The 13,111-nt window shown below is 49.9% G+C and overlaps 1 pseudogene; it reads right to left on the reverse strand.

Moving 5' to 3' along the window:
- Window positions 1–217: 217 nt before the first annotated feature.
- On the reverse strand, window positions 218–2,624 carry LOC100982997 (keratin, type II cytoskeletal 8-like; annotated as a pseudogene).
- Between the last annotated feature and the right edge of the window lie 10,487 nt (window positions 2,625–13,111).

Raw genomic sequence — 13,111 nt, forward strand, 5'->3', positions numbered from 1 at the left:
ATCAGGACTTAGGTGAAAGAGGTGAGAGAGACTATGTGAAGACAATTGCAATAAGAGGGGAGGGTTACTGCAATAGGGAAAACACAGATGTCTCAAGGTCAGACAGAACGGGCTTTTAAAAAAACAGGGAGGCTATTATTATTATTGTTGTTGTTGTTGTTGCTTGTTTGTTTGTTTTTGAAACAGGGTCTTGCTCTGTCGCCCAGGCTGGAGTGCAGTGGCACAATCTCAGCTCACTACAACCTCTGCCTCCCAGGTTCAAGTGATTCTTGTGCCTCAGCCTCTCCCTCCTGAGTAGCTGGGGCTACAGGTGCACACCACCACACCTGGCTCATTTTTGTATTTTTTGTAGAGATGGGGTTTCGCTATATTGCTCAGCCTGGTCTTAAACTCCTGGCCTCAAATGATCGCTTGCTTTGGCCTCCCAAAGTTTTGGGATTACAAGCATGAGCCACTGCACCCAGCCTATTATTATTATTATTATTATTATTATATTACTCTTTGGCGGAGCTAGCTGAGGTTATTTTGGACCAAAAAGAAAAAAACAATTGAATTGCTTTGTAGCTGGAGGCATGGGCAACGGGGGTCCCCAGGCAGTAAACTCCCCAAGGGGTGGGCTGAGGGCTAGGGCTGAGCCTCAGGTGGGTCTCCTGTTCCCTGTGCTCCCCAGCACAGCAGCCTCCCTCGTGGGCTCTGGGGCAGCCGCAGGAGGGGCAGGCTGGGAGGGGCTGCCGTGGCTGTTCACTTGGGCAGGACGTCAGAGGACTCCAGCTTCCCATCGCGGGTCTTGATCTTCTTCACAACCACAGCCCTGGTGGAGCCGGTGCTGCTGAAGGAGCTGGAGCCCGCACCAGAGCCAAAGCTGGAGCCCAGGCTGTAGCTGAGGCCGGGGCTTGTGAAGCCCCCAAAGGCTTAGCTCAGACCACCTGCATAGCTGCTGGTGGTCTTCGTATGGATGCTCATGTTCAGCATCCCAGACTCCAGCCGGCTCTCGTCGCCCTCCAGCAGCTTCCTGTAGGTGGCGATCTGGATGTCCAGGGCCAGCTTCACGTTCATCAGCTCCTGGTACTCACGCAGCGGCCGCGCCATGTCCTGCTTGGCCCGCTCCTGGGCGGCCTCCAGCTCCGACAGCTCGGCGTTGGCATCCTTAACGGCCAGCTCCCCACGCTGCTCGGCATCTGCTATGGCGGCCTCCAGGGAAGTCCTCTGGCCTTTGAGAGCCTCAGTCTCAGCCTGGAGTCGGCTGATGTTCCGGTTCATCTCGGAGATCTCAGTCTTTGTGCGCCGCAGGTCATTCCCGTGCTTCCCAACCAGCGTCTGCAGTTCCTCATACTTGATCTGGTACATGCTCTCAGCCTCAGCCCGGCTGTGGTTGGTGATCTCCTCGTACTGCACCTTGACCTCAGCGATGATGCTGTCCATGTCCAGGGAGGGCTGTTGTCCATGGACAGCACCGCAGATGTGTCTGAGATCTGGCACTGCAGCTCCTGGATCTCCTCTTCATACAGCTGCCTGAGGAAGTTGATCTCATCAGTCAGTCCTTCCAGGCGAGACCCCAGCTCTACCTTGTTCATGTAAGCTTCGTCCACCTCCTTCTTGATGAGGACAAATTCATTCTCCATCTCTGTAAGCTTATTGATCTCATCCTCATACTTGTTCTTGAAGTCCTCCACCAGCCCCTGCATGTTGCCAAGCTCCACCTCCAGCTTCAGCTTCTCCTGGCCCAGAGTCTCCAGCTGCCGCGTAAGGTTGTTGATGTAGCTCCCGAACATGTTGTCCATGTTGCTCTGAGCCATCTTCTGCTGCTGCAGGAGGCTCCACTTGGTCTCCAGCATCTTGTTCTGCTGCTCTAGGAACCGTATCTTGTCTATGAAGGAGGCAAACTTGTTGTTGAGGGTCTTGATCTGCTCCTTCTCCTGGGTGCACACGGCCTGGATGTTGGGGTCCACCTCCAGGTTAAGGGGGCTCAGCAGGCTCTGGTTGACCGTGACAGTGGTGATGCCTCCCATGCCGCTGGCCCCACCATAGCCTCTGCCCAGGCCACCCTGGAAGCTGCTGCTGCCCACTCAGGAGAAGCTCGAGGAGCTGATGTGGGCACTGGGCCCACTGGTGTAGAAGCGGCTGCTGAAGGCCCGGGGTTCAGAGGTGGACACCTTGTAGGACTTCTGAGTCACCCTGATGGACATGGTGGAGGCAGGAGTGGAGGCAGGTGGGCTGAACCAGGTGGAGATTCCAGAAGGAGCGGAGAAGCTGCTTCTTGGTCTATTATTTTTAATAAATAAGGCTAAAAGGAGCCAGGTGCGGGGAGTGGGGCCAGCAGATGGCCTGGCTGGCAGTTGATGCAGGAATGTTTGCCCCTGCATCCTGAGAGGGGGCGTTGAGAAGGGTGTCCTGAGTTCCTATGCTGGCTCAGGCTGAGGGTGGGGCAAAGTTCAGGGCAGAGATGCCTGACTCAAGTGTGGTCGGGTCAAGCTGGCGGCATTTTGTCTAGATTGGCTGCTGGTTTGGCTAATCAGTTATGCGACAAAGGATGGGACTTAGGAGTGTCTGTGCCTGGCCTTCTCACACCTAAGGAAGGAACCTTGGGGAAGGGGCCTTCTTGGCAGTGAGTCTTTTCCTAGCACACAAAAGGGTGGGGAGTTTCTTGACCATCGGGCACAGGGCTCAGGATGCATTTAGCATTGTCACTGGCCACTGCAGCCTGGGGTGGAATGGAACAGCAATTTAGCCCCACCTTGGAAATGGGAAGGCAGGGATGGGGGAAGCTTTAGAAGCTGGTCCTGGCTAGAAAGAGGTGGCATGTGGTAAGAGGAGGCAATGGTGCTGGGCAGTTCACCGCTGCTTGACCTCCCTGTGCTCCCCATCTGTGGCCCGGGGAGACACTGGGGGCTGTGCCACTCCCTGGTCTATGCCCTGGACCAGGAGAGGCAGAGCCCTATCCCTCTGGGTGGGAGCAGAGGCTGGAGGTGGGAGCCCAGGAGCCTGGGCCCTGCTCTTTCCCACCAAGTTTAGAGGCTGCTGCATGTCTGACCTCTGCCCGGTAGGGACAAGAATTTTCTTTAGCCTCTTCCCTCTCAAGCCTTCTTTCCAACCATCCTATGGGAAGATGTGCAGGAGCTGGCCGTGGTTACAGAGTGCCCTGAAGCTGGCGGGGGCCTGGAGGCTGGACTGAGAGGCATCCACTTTGTCTAGAGCCTCTCACTGTCACCCTCCCACTGTTCTTGCTGTGCCAGCCATGGGCTGTTTGACTGGAGCAAAGGATGCCTCCCCACAGGGAGAGGGCAGGAGAGGAGCTCAGCTGCTGCGCTTTCTCCAGGCTCTGCTCTCCAGCCTGAGCCAGTCCTGCGGCACCCCCTAGCCACCTCTGGCCTCCTGGGCTGCCGATGTACCACCCGCTTGTCTTCCCGTCGCTCAGGGTGATTCCCTAATGACTATAATCAGGGTGTGCGCGGAGAGGTGAGGGAGGGACAGCGAGTGCTTCCTTAGACAGACCATCCATTAGTGGGGCAGTGGTCTGTCACAGCTGTCCAGAGGTAGATGAGCCCGGACCAGGCCAGAGAGGCCTGGGGAGGGAGACCAAGAACCCCTGTCTTCTCCATCCCTTCTTCCCCTTCCCTGTTCTTTGGCCTTCTGCTTAGGAACTCTGCTCTAATTATAAATGGTTTGACAACTTTAGGCCAGGCTCTGTAATTAAAAATAAAGAAGAAGACAGGCAGCATTGTCTCCTAACGATGCCTTTAATTGGTGGAGTTAATTTTAACGGGGCCTAGTTCAGTGCCTTGGAGGAGGCAATTCCAGAATTGGGGCTCTTGCTGGCATCCCCTGAAAGGCTCGCCCAGCCCAGCCCATTTACCTCATCAGCCAGGGGCTCCTCAGGCGGCGGGGGCAGGATCTTTATTTATTTCTTTTTATCTCCAGTGCTGGGCACACAGTAAGCAGAAGAAGAGGACTGTGGTGAGGAAGACCCAAAGCATCTGGAGCTTCCAGCCAGTCAGGAGGATTGCCTGAGGCCAGAAGTTCGAGACCAACCTGTGCAACATAGTGAGACCCCCCTCATCTCTACAAAAAAAACAAAAACAAAAACAAAAACAAAAAAAACTTAGCCAGGGGTGGTGGTGTGCACTTGTAGTCTCAGCCACTCAGGAGGCTGAAGAGGGAGGATTGCTTGAGCTCAGGAGAACCAGGCTGCAGTGAGCTGTGATGGTGCCACTGCACTCCAGCCTGGGCAAGAGAGCAAGACCCTGTCCCCCACTCCAAAATAAAGTAATTTAAAAAATAAAAATAAAAAAGAAACACACCGGGACGCTGACTTGCAAGAAATAGAAAGAAAGCTTCCCAGACTGGCTCAAGTGACAAGGGAGACATTGCAAGGGCAAGGTTGGGGGGCTCTTGTGGATAGATACCCCAAGGAAGGAAGGGAACAACAGCTGATCCACGCAGGAGCCCGTGTCAGGGAGGGAAACCCCTCCCTCTCCCTCTGAGACTTCCATAATTGAGTCTATGAAATAAACTGACAGCAGGCAGATTAACAGGAGAAAAGGTAGACGTGTTTTTTGTGTGCACTGGAGCGTCATGTGGAGGAAAACTGCATACCCCAAACCCAGCGAGATCTAGAAGCTGAGATGCATTCTTCATAGAGGAGGGAGAAGGGGGGATGCAGGCAAGTTAGGGGAGCGTATACAAGGTTTGGAAAAATGAATGGGCCCTTGGGAGAATAAGCGACAGTCTAAGTCTGCCTGGGTGGATGCCCCCTAGACCCCCAGTTTCCTCTCTCTCCTGTGATAGGAGCCAGTCTTCTCTGGTTGATGGATTCCTGGGGAGGGACTCACGACAATTGGCTTCTTTTTGGAGGACCTGTCTTTAGGCAGTTACAGGGAGTTCAGAGAGAGAGAGAGAGAGCCCCTGACCTCATTTACTGTACCCCAAGTGCTCTCAGTTTGAGGTAATCAGCATACCAGAGCTGAAGAGCTGAATATTTTGGGGTGACATTTCCTGAACTTTTTTTTTTTTTCAGAAACCAGGGAAGCCAGAAACCCAACCTACTTTCTCCATCTCTCAAGGCCTCCCCAGTAGCCAAGACTTCTCTGTCTCAAGGGTCTCACATCCCTTTGGGGACCAGCCTCCCCAGAGGTAAGGGACAGTTTTTCCCTTTTAACTTCAGCTCATGCTGAAATTAAATCCTTTCTTTAGTTCTTTTAGCGCTGCCAAAGACAGGCTGGTATTTTCAAATATAACTGTATCTGTTAAAAGCTAGAAAATAGAAATAGAAAATACAAATAGCAGAATCAGTTTTCCAAAGGGCAGATTCTGAGTGCTAGGAATCCTGGAAGAAGTAGAAACTCCGTTTTCTAAATTCCAAGCTACACAATAACTTTTCTTTAACCTTCCAAGAGCTGGGACAATTCTACCCCTGCCCCCATGAGATAGATGCCTCAGGTGGAATCTGTAGAAGCAGAATTGTCCCAGTCTTTTTGAGGAACCCCTTTGAGAATAGAGCCTGGCACATAGTAGGTGCTCAGTAAATATATGGCATCCTATTTTCCATCAAGTGGAACAGTTTAGCAGGATATTTATTCCCTCCTGGGAGGAATAAGAAAGACCCCCCCAAAAACAAACCCTTCTGTAAATTAAACCTCTTGGATCTAAGCCTTCCCTCATCCCCATTACCTAAGCTTCATCCCTAAATCTTGCCAGTTTCATAAGAGGCTGGATAATGTTTTTGAAATAGTAAACCTACGTGTTCCTATTGCCTGGTAGCCCTGCACCCACTGAGTCAATGACATCGATGCCTCTGGGGAGGGCGGCTACAGCCTAGAACAAAGAAGTCAATTGAGTTGCTGAATGGATTTTTTTTTTAACTCGAGGCAGATGCAGATACAATAGTCTATGGGCAAAGCGATTTTGATTTGCAAGAGCTAGAGCTTAAGAGAGAAACAGTTTAGCTTTAAATTCCAAGAAGGCTTAGTTTAAACTCAGGACTGATCATTGAATTTCTGAAAGTTAACCATAGAGTGTCTGCGGATGTAGTAGGTGTTTAAGTGTTGATTAAATCAACCTTTCTCCACGTGCAAAAATCCATCTGTGTGACTAAACTTTTATTCTCATGCAATGCTTTAATGAGTAGTAGTGGTTAACATTGTGATTACCTTGTGCTACGTACTGTGCTAAGGGTTAGATAACTCATTTAATATTCCCAACAACCTCATAGAAATGGTAGCACGATTATTCCTACGCTCAGATGAGCTCATGTCGATTGCCTGCTACCCAGCTATAACAATGCCTCTCTGTCTTTCAATCAGTTCTCTCACTTCTGTTTCCATTGCTCCTTCTCCATCCAGGTTCTTGTGCGTGCGCTTCTCTCTGCTGGGAAGATCCATTGACACCTTGTCTCTTTGGAGAAATCAGACCCCCTTGTTCTGAGGCTTCCAGAGACAAGTAATCGTATCCTTTTCCATGCCCCAGCTAAACCTGTGCACACACAGGTTTTCTTTTTGCACTTTATATACAGAACATTACTGTAATTATTTGTGTACGTTGGTCTTATTGTTTGCTCTGACAGTAGTGGGGTTTTCTCTGTATCTTTAGAATCTAGCAAATGCTCGGCACGTAGTAGGGACCAATGATTATTAAATAAGTGACTAAATGATGGATGAATGGGGGAAAAAAGTTAACCACAGAGCAGAGACCTGAGGGTAGTTGCCCCTCCACGCAGGAAAGGCTTCCTGGGAAATTGGGGAGCCCAAGGAGACAGGCAGATCCATTGTTTGGAAGGAGCTGTTGGGTCTGGTCTCCACCTCTGCCTCCTTTTCTTTTTACTTAGAGGTCAGAACTCCAGGGGGTGATAGAGACCACAGGTGTGTCTGCTCAGCCCCAGGCAGTTTATGCCCTGCTTCCTTCTGGAACTCTCATAATATCCTGCACCAGCAGGGAACAGACAAGCGGAGCAGAAGGTGCCTTTAGGCAGTCCGATGCCCTGAGATCCTTGCAGCTGATCCTTCCCCATAACTCCCTTCAGGTTCCTGGCCTGTGGCTGGTACCAAGGAAATCTGGAGTGGCCTCCAATCTGAGAGATGAGGACTAGGGGGACAAGTCAGGGCTAGCAGGAGGGGAGCAGCCCAGCAATCAAGATGAATAATATTTAAAGGCAATACTTAAAATTGGCAAAGTATGGCTCATGGGATTTCTGCCTAGTTTTATTTTTAATTCTTTTATTTATTTATTTATTTACTTATTTATTTTTTTGAGACAAGGTCTCAGTGTTGCCTAGGCTGGTCTCGAATTCCAGGGCTCAAACAATCCTCCTGCCTCAGCCTCCTGAGTAGCTGAGACTATAGGCGTGTGCCACAGTGCCCAGCTGTTGCCTGTTTTTTTTTTTTTCTGGTTTTGTTTTGTTTTGTTTTTGTTTTTGTTTTTGAGATGGAGTCTTGCACTGTCGCCCAAGCTGGAGTGCAGTGGTGCGATCTCAGCTCACTGCAACCTCTGCATCCTGGGTTCAAATGATTCTCCTGCCTCAGCCTCCCCCGTAGCTGGGACTACAGGTGCCTGCCACCACACCCGGCTAATTTTTGTATTTTTTAGTGGAGACAGGGTTTCACCATATTGGCCAGGCTGGTCTTGTGTTGTGATCAACTTGTGTTGTGAACAACTCCTGACCTTGTGTTGTGATCCACCCAACTCAGCCTCCCAAAATGCTGGGATTACAGGCATGAGCCAATGTGCCCGGCCTGCCTGGTTTTATGAATAAAATTTTATTGGAACTAGGGCCAAGATTAGAGTGAGGTGAATGAGACGGGATCATCCATGTGCAGGGTTGGATCCGCCCTCTAAAATTTGATATATTGTTCTGATTTAAAAAAATTTTTTTTAAATTAATTTATTTATTTAGAGACAGGGGTTTGCTCTGTTGCTGGGGCTGGAGTGCAGTGGTGTGATTATGGCTCACTGCAGCCTTGAAATCTTGGGCTCAAACGATCCTCTTGCCTCAGCCTCCCAAGTAGCTGGGAGTATAGGCACGTGCCACCATGTGTGGCTAATTTTTTAAAATTTTTGTAGAGATGGAGTCTTGCTATGTTGCCCAGGCTGGTCTTGAACATCTGGGCTCAAGCAGTCTCACTGGCTCAACCTCCCAAAGTGCTGTGATTACAGGTGTGAGCCACCACACCCAGCCCAATTGCTGAGTTCTGGGGCTATACCTTACATTCTGTGCCTGTGGTGAGCGCCTTGGTTTCCTTGCCCCAGTCTTGGCCTAGGAGGTGGGACCTGTGTCAGAGGGGCTGCGGGAGTGGTAAGGGCTGCTGCCTCTATAAGATGCCTTTGCTTTTTGACAAGAGCACAGGCTGGATTTCAGTTTCTTTCACCATCTCAGCAGCCCCCTCTGTACAGAGTACAGTCTGCACAACTTTACGGGGTGGCCATGTCTGGAGAACAGACTACAGATTAGTCCACCCACAGGTAGTCCACTGCAGAGGCAGATGCACCACGAACAGAAACCAATGCCCAGGACCATTGAGGACAAGCTACCCTTCAGCTTCCCTTCTGGGGAGGCAGGGGGAGCCCCTTGGCTGGGTATGGTGCAATCTCAGCTCACTGCAACCTCCACCTCCCAGGTTCAAGTGATTCTCCTGCCTCAGCCTCCCAAGTAGCTGGGATTACACGTGTGCACCATGCCTGGCTGATTTTTGTATTTTTAGTAGAGACAGGGTTACATCATGTTGGTCAGGCTGGTTTCGAACTCCTGGCCTCAAGCAATCCACCTGCATGGGCCTCCTAAAGCGCTGGGATTACAGGTGTGAGCCACTGCCCCTGGCCAGTGATTTGTCTTTTAACTGCTGAGTTATTAGACTTCTTTATATATTTTGTATACGAGAATGTTATCAATGGCTTCCTTTTGTGTAGAGGATGCATTTCAGTCCCTTCAGCTGGTCTGCAAGTTTCTTCCAGATCTAACCTGATTTCCTTTACTGCTGGCTTTATCTCCTGCTACTCCCTTCCTTTTACTGATAACGCTTTTTCACTTTTCTGTCCAGAAAATGCTTTCTCTCACAACTGGCCTTTTGTAGATGCCATTCCAAGAACATTATTGTCCCTTCTTGCCTGGCTAAAATCCACTCACCCTCCACTTAAGGTTCTTCTCTGTGGGCTAAAAGGATGGTGCAGGCCGGCCATGGTGGCGCAGGCCTGGAATCCCAGCACTTTGGGAGGCCGAGGTGGGAGGATGGCTTGATCCCAGGAGTTTGAGACCAGCCTGGGCAACATAGTGAGACACTCTCCCAAAAAGGTTAAAAAAAATTAAATAAATATTAAATTAAAAAATAAAAAGATGATACAGCAGGCAAGCTCCATGCCTGAGAGCTGGTCTACGTTCAGGGCCAGCTGCTGAGGGCACGTGTGGATTCTGGCCCTGTGATGCTGACAGTGAGGTGGTGGAAAGCGATTGTAACTGTCCCTGTGATCCAAGGGGAGCAGTGAATCCCTCGAACTTAGAGGAGATTTTAAAGGTTATTTAGCCCACCCTCCTGCCCCGGAAGTTGCAGCATTTCTGCATCACCCCCATCTAGCCTGTCCTGTCTCTGGATTCCACCACGGACAGCTGGGGATACTCAACATGGCCTTTGGGGAATGGGGGTGGTGTGTTTACCTGCAGGCAGGCGGCCCTGGGCTTCAATCCTGGCTCCACCCTCAGCCATAGAATCTAGGGCAGGTCTCTTTAGTTTTTCAATCTGCAGAATGGGCCTAGGTAGTAACACCTGCCTCGTGGGGCTGTTATTTGGCAATGGGCAGGCACTCAGCAGTGTTGGTTTCCTTTCCCTTCTATTAGAAAACTCGTCCTCAGATTGAGCCTAAATCTGTTTTCCTGTGAATTCTAAACATTGGTCTTGGAGCCACGGGGGGCACATCTCTCTCAGCCCCCTGTCTGTTCCACGTTTGGAGTTCGTCCCCTTAAAAGCCTCTCTTCTGCAAACTCAACATCTTCACCTCCCTCAGCAGCTCTGCCCAGTCACCCATGCTGAGGTGAGCCTCACCCAGATGCCCTTGAGAGGCAAATCCATTCCACAGACAAAGGCTGCTCTATTGATATGGTTAGGCTTTGTATCCCCATCCAGATATCATCTTGAATTATAATCCCTATAATCCCCATAATCTCTTATATGTCAAGGGAGAGACAAGGTGGAGGTAATTGGATCATGAGGGCGGCTCCCCCTATGCCGTTTTCACAATGAGTTCTCACGAGATCTGATGGTTTTGTAAGTGTTTGGTAGTTCCATCTGTGTTCATTCTCCTTCCTGCTGCCTTGTGAAGAAGGTGCTTGCTTCCCCTTCTCCTTCCACCATGACTGTAAGTTTCCTGAGGCCTCCCCAGCCACATTGAACTGTGAGTCAATTAAGCCTCTTTTCTTTATAAATTACCCAGTCTCAGGCAGTTCTTTACAGCATGTGAAAATGGACTAATACTGTTATCCAAGGCGTTAGGTCATTTCTGTCAGGATGGGAGCCGTTTCTGATTCACTACATGGGGTAGAGCTGTTTGCACTTGCTAAGTGTGTAATAAATATGTGTTGACTGAGCCTGTCTCCCTTGGTCAGAGGGAGTACTCTTGCCCCAAGTCTTCTTTCCCTTCCTCAGCTACGATTTGAGGCCAGGGGGTGAGGCAGGCAGTGTATTGTAAGACCTTCCATTAATTCACTCAAAACATTGACCAAGCACCAGGCTAGGGGCTCCAATGAGAACCCTGTGAATTTCCTAGGGCTGCAATAACAAATTACCACAAACAGCATGGCTTAAAGCAACAGACATTTCTTCTCTCGCAGCTCTGAAGGCTGGAAGCCCAGAATCAAGGTGACGGCAGAGTCATGCTCCCTCTGAGGTTCGAGAAAAGAATCTGTCCCAAACCTCTCTCCCAGCTTCTGATGGCTTCTGGCAGTCCCTGGCATGCCTAGGCTTGTAGAGCCTCACTCCAATCTGTCTCGGTCTTCACACGGCATCCTCCCGTGTGCTGCTAAGTCCACATTTCCCTCTTAAAAGGATGCCAGTTGCGTTGGAGTGAGGGTCCAGTGTGAACTCATCTTAACCCTGATCATATCTGCAAAGACCCTATTTCCAAATTAAAGTCACATTCCCAGGTTCTAGATGGACATGCATTTTGCAGGGATAGCAGTCAACAGCACGGGAGACAATGCTTGCTCTCAAGGAGCCCATTGTCTCGTGGAAGGAGGAGCAGACCTGTTAATATAGAGGAGCGATGTGGTGATTCCTGGAGGCACGCTGGAGCAGAGAGAGAGCATGTGTGCTGGGAAGACCCCTGAACCAATCTCTGAGGGGACAGGAGCTGGTCAGAAGAAGGGTGTGAGTAAAGGTGGGAGAAATGGCCTGGGGCATGCAGAGAACTCCCAGGAGCTGGTGAGGCTAGAGCCCAAAGAAGGGATCAGGGACTGATGAAGACAAGGCTGGGAGGTGAGCAGGGGGCAGTTGTGGAACACCTTGGACACCACGGGCCTTTATCTTACAGGCAGCCAATCAGAAGCCAATGAAATACTTTACGCAGGAAAATAAGGCTAAATGTATCTTGAAAGCTGACTCTGGCATCCATGTGGGATGGGTTAAGGGGTGAAACTGGAGGCCAGTGAACTAGTTAGATGCTGTTGCTAGTGCAGGCTAGAGATGTGAGGCTTCCAGCGGCTGATGGGGGTCTTGGCCAGTTCGTGCCCACTGTTATTCCAGAGATAAACACTGTGGACTTGCATCACAAACACCATTCTGCAGGTAGAACTTGACCTTCATAAAAGGAAGACAGAGAAAGACATCAGAAATTGTTTTTTAAGAACAAATGTTGGATTTTCAAGGGATCTGAAGTCAAGGTTGAATTTTCCAATGAGCTAGCTGGACTCTTCTTGGCATTTAGACATCCCAGGGTTTGCTTTCCACTGATTTTCCAGTGGGAACCTCCTTCTCATGCGTGATCTTCCTCCTACACTCTCGGCCCCTTGTCAGGTGCAGTTTCTGGTGAGGTCTTAAATTTTTCAGTGGTGCCCAGCTAGCTGGTGAAGAAGCCCTTAGGTCTGGGCAGCCTGGGGATGCCCCTTTCCTGTAAGACTGTGTCAGGCACGCTCTTTCCTGGGCTAAGATCTTCCATGGGCCAATGCCAATGTGAGTGGCAAGGGAGTCCACGCACTGTAGGGCTCTCCCTCCCAGCCCATCTGTGCCCTTGCATGGCTGTTCCGAGTCGCAGGCCCCCTCCATTTAGGACATTGTAATGCGGCCTTCTTTCTTTACTCTAGACAAAGGAGATACTGCACAGGCAGTTGTAAGTGTGAGTCTGGGGTGTCAGTATCACTGTGGGTGGAGTTGGTTGGCAGTTGAAAGGCTTCAGGGCCAAGCTGTGGGACCACCCACTGTCTGATGGAAGTGAGTGATGAAAGAAGCATGACAAAATGCAACCCCAGAGAGGTGGGATTGGGGGTGGATGGGGGAGTGGACACTCCCAGCGGCATCCCAGACAGCTGTTTTCACTGATACGTTCTATAGGGAAAAATTGTGAAAGACTTTGAAATGCACCAAAAAGATGATTGGGTGTCTTGTCTAGCATACTCTTCTGGGTTTTTTTCAGGCTTTCATGGTCTTTGAGCTATTTTACAGCCCTGGAAGTTACAGAAAACTGGTAATAACACAACGAGGATAGGGCACGTGAGGCCATAGCAAGAGGACACACAAGCCAGGAAGTGAGCCTCCATCAGACACCTGAACCTTGATCTTGGACTTCCAGTGTCCAGAACTGTGAGAAATAGATTTCCCTTGTTGAAGCCACCAGCCTATGGTGTTTTCTTATGGCAGTTGGAGCAGACCATGAGAGCTATATTTCAGGTTCTTTGAGATTTTCTTTTAACCAATTGTAATATCTTACTGGTTCCCCCATGAATTAATGAACTAAATATAATTTTTGACATAGGTTATTGGTATGAGAGTCACGATTTTGTCCTTAAGAAAAAGTTATTCTTTGACCATTCAATCATTCAGCAGAATGTTTTTTGATGCCGTCCCTGGCCCCGGCACTGTGCTGATGGCTGGAAATACAAAGATGAGTTCAACATAGTCCTTGTCCTCAAAGAGCTCCTTGT

This window comes from Pan paniscus, chromosome 9 (assembly GCF_029289425.2).
Source record: "Pan paniscus chromosome 9, NHGRI_mPanPan1-v2.0_pri, whole genome shotgun sequence".
Taxonomy (NCBI): Eukaryota; Metazoa; Chordata; class Mammalia; order Primates; family Hominidae; genus Pan; species Pan paniscus.